This window comes from Nyctereutes procyonoides, unplaced genomic scaffold (assembly GCF_905146905.1).
Source record: "Nyctereutes procyonoides isolate TBG_1078 unplaced genomic scaffold, NYPRO_anot_genome, whole genome shotgun sequence".
Taxonomy (NCBI): Eukaryota; Metazoa; Chordata; class Mammalia; order Carnivora; family Canidae; genus Nyctereutes; species Nyctereutes procyonoides.
The window spans coordinates 58887972-58892052 of record NW_026575135.1 but is presented as its reverse complement, the minus strand read 5'-3'; the positions used below and the strand labels follow the sequence as shown (position 1 = coordinate 58892052).

General features: G+C 38.7%; 1 pseudogene; it reads right to left on the bottom strand.

Annotated features, from left to right (window-relative positions):
* Positions 1 to 2942: 2942 nt before the first annotated feature.
* LOC129494625 (glyceraldehyde-3-phosphate dehydrogenase-like) lies at positions 2943 to 3872 on the bottom strand (annotated as a pseudogene).
* Positions 3873 to 4081: the final 209 nt, after the last annotated feature.

Here is a 4081-nt window from a genome sequence, read left to right as displayed (position 1 = left end):
TGTAGCATACTCTCAGGTCTTAAAGGAGTGAATAAAATAATGCTTTGTCATAGGGTTTACCCAATTGTCCAAGTGGTAGACTCACAGGCAACTATATAAAGGTAAATTATATAGAAGATGTTTCCAACTTATTTTTCTGAGCACACTCTTGTCTTCAGCATCTTTCTCTTATTCTTTCAAGTTTTCTTTTCTGTTTTTTTTTCTTAAAGTTTCTACACCTTCTCATGCTCCCCATAAGCTTTCCGTGATTAAATAATTCCTCAGGTTGAATACTTGGCAACACATTATTCTGAAATCCACTCAAAATTGATACACTCGGAGTTCACTTTTTAAGAGATGGATGGCCCCACTCTTTTGAATCAACTGCCATAGTCACACCCTGTCATTCCCTAATAATTTTGCCTTCTTCAACACACTTTGTATCTTCCCATCAAGCCCATGCTGTTCCTCATCTATGAAACGTCTTTCACACACCTGTCTTCAGCCCTCACAGTAAGAATAGCATTAATCCTTCAAGGGCTTGTTCAAATAACACCTTTCCCTTGTGGCTTTCCCCTGAATATTTTATTTATAATTACACTATGCTTTTGCTAATAAATAGCCCTTTCTCACCTAGAAAGTTTTCCTCTTTGACAAGATTCTAAAGACACATGGATAGAGATGTAAAGAAGAAGAGAGATATGCACCTAGCTAGCCAAGTCAACTAAGCCAACCTTACTAATCAATAAGATGGTCAATGTCAGAGCTAAAGCACCCTCACAATCAATACCTTTCCCCAGGCACCCATTAGTCAGCATTATACTCTGTAGTTCTGGGGCTGCTCTGTTACCACCATAAGCATCTTGAAGGCTTATTTATATTTGTAACTCAGCATCTGGTCAATATCTACTGCTTACTCAGGGCTTGACAAATGTATGCTGCACTGGCTGAATTTTTCAACTCTAGTTTTTCTCGGTTGTTTCTTTTGGGATTTTTTTGGTGGTTTCATTTTGGTTTTGTGTTTGGGCTATTTGGTGCACTTAGGAACATTTCACTGCAAGAATGAATCCAAACAGTAAAACAGGCTTTCAAGAGGGTCATGAACCTCCTCAATGGAAATTATTTTCAATGGCATTGACCACCAATCATTACTACAAAATTTAAGTAACAACACTGCTAGTAAAGGAATTTAATTATGAAAGATTCCTTTTTGACTTGCAGAGCAAGAGAAGAATAAGAATGAAGTTTAAGATACTCTACAGATAAAAATGATAAGTTTACAAAAGTAAAAGCAATTTGATCTAAAAATTAAACACCAGGCTCTCACAGACTGTGATTATAAACATCTCTCTGAGCCAAGACTACATTTCATTTAAGAGATAAGTGTCACGACAATCAGTTTTTCTAGACTGCGGTTCAGAGTTGTGCTTATTAACTGAAAAGCAGCCTGTTTAGGAAATGGTCCTCATTCTGATGTTGCTCTTTGAATAGTCAGTGTGAACTCATGTTTCACACAGTAGCAACATTCACACAACCAATATTTCTGAGTTTTTTAACCTGCAAATCTGAGAAAAAAATCTTTTCAAATGACAGCTTCTTGATATGTCTTTAGTCAAGCAAACAGATCACCCAAGAAAATGCAGTTTTGTGAAATAAAGCCTGCCCTTCAGAGTTACATTTTTGAATCAAAGCAACTTGAGCACATGAGGAAAAAAAAGAATAATTTGTCTATAGAAATTATGCATATGATTTTCCTATTCAATTACCCCTCTTTCTAAGCACTTTTGCATAAACAGTAACATTCATTCATTTGAAAATTAGCTATTGCCCTTACGGGCACTGTGAGTACATACAACTCACAGTGTATGATAATCAAGATAGTCAACCATACAAAATAGTCAAGTTTTGTTCTGGCCTCACTTAAAAAGTTATATTGCTGTATGAATAAAAAAAGAGAGACATGAGGCATATGAAAGGAAGAAGAGGAAGAGGAAAAATTATGAAGAGGAAAAGAAGTAAAGAGGAGAAAGAAGAGGAAATCTGGGGAGAAGGAGACTCTTGATCTCAAGGTCATGAGTTCAAGCCTTACGTAGGAGGTAGAGTTTGCTTTAAAAAAGTTTAAAAACAACAAAATAAAAAGTAAAAAAAAAAAAAGATATAAAAAAGAAAGAGGAGAAGAAAGTATAATATTCCAAAGAAATTATCCATAAAAAAAGAAGTTATCTGTCTTCCTGCTGAGCATCACTGATCATTTGTTTTAGAATTGATTAAAGCAACACAAACATACACCTTTTCCCATAGCTTTGTTAAAACTTATGTAAAACTACAGAAAATCAAAAAAGAAGTCAAAGGGAAAATATTACCATTCTTACAGAAGAACAAAGATAAGATTACATCTGATTTGTCCTCAGAAACCTTGCAAGCAAGGAGAGTAGAATGAAATATTTAAAGTGTTGAGAGAAAAAAAAAATACCAACCTAGAACTCTATACCCTGAAAAAAATCCTTCAAAAGTAAAAAAAGAATTTCTTAGACAAACAAAAACTGAAGGAATGGCTTTCCATTAGACTGAATATAAAAGTGGAAAGAAGTTTTAAATGTCTCTCAAGAGTTAAATTTCCAATAATATGTGAATAATCAGAAAGCATTATGATTACTTGAAATAGAAAAACACATTAGGGACCTGCTACCCTAATACGCATCTTGGATTTTTTATCTTATTTTGTTGTTGTTGTTCTTGTTGTTGTTGTTGTTGTTCAGCTGGGTACAGCATACTTTATTGATGGTACATGACAAGCTAGGGGTCCCCAAATCCTCCCCCTTCTTCAGAGAGTCTGGAATGAAAACTGTAGAGGTTGGGAGATTCTCGATGTGTTGGGGGATGAATTGGGGCAACGTCTCCCCAGCAGCTGAGGGCCTCTCACTTCCTCTTGATCTCACTGGGGCTGGTGGTCGAGGGAGCTTTTATTCCTTGCAGGCCATGTGGACCATAAGGCCAAATTCATTCTCATACCAAGAAATGAGCTTGACAAAGTGGTCGTTGAGAGATAGCCAGTCCCAGCATTGAAAGTGGAAGAGTGGGTGTCACTGCTAAAGTCGCAAGTGACAACCTAGTCCTCAGTGTATCCCAGGATGCAGTTGAGGAGGGCTTCTGATGCCTATTTCACTACCTTATTGATGTCATTGTATTTGGCAGCTTTCACTAGGGAGCAGGTCAGGTCCATGACTGACACACTGAGGGTAGGGACACAGAGGTCCAAGCCAATGAGTTTCCCATTCAGCTCAGGGATGACCTTGCCTACAGCCTTGATGTCACCAGAAAAAGCATGAATGATGTTCTGGGCAGCCTCTTGGCCATAATGCTACAGCTTCCCAGAGGGGATGTCCATGGTCACCTAGAGGTGGCAATGATGATGAGGAGTGTTGTAATGAGTCCCTCCATGATGCCAAAGTTGTCATGGATGACCTTGGCCAGAGAGGCCAAGCAATTAGTGATGCAGGAGGCATTGTTGGCAATCTTGAGGGAGTTGTCATACTTCTCAGGATTCACACACATCACAAACATAGGGGCATTAGCAGAGGGTCCAGAAAAGGTGACCCTTTTGGCTTCACCCTTTAGGTGAGCTCCAGCCTTCTCCATGGTGGTGAAGACTCTAGTGGACTCTACAACATACTTAGAACCAGCATCACTCCATTTGATGTTGGTGGGATCTTGCTTCCAGAAGACGGAGATGGCTACCAATTAATAACAAGTTTCTCATTCTCAGCTTTGACTATGTTGTTGAATCTGACGTGGGTAGCATCATACTGGGACATGTAGACCATGTAGCTGAGGTAAATGAGGGGGTCACCAATATCCACCTTGCCAGAGTCAAAAGCAGCCCTGGTGACCATTCTGTTGAATGGGGAGAAGCAGAGAGCCCTATTTTGTTGATTACAGTTATACTCAGTGGTGTGCAGGTCAGTAATTAATAACCCTCTCCTATGGGGCAACATGAACTGTTCCAGCACACTTTCTCCCCTTTAAGACAAAGGTGTTCAGCTTTCACTGCAATCATTTTGCCTATCATTACTGACAAAGCCAAAGTCTTTTCAACAATGTA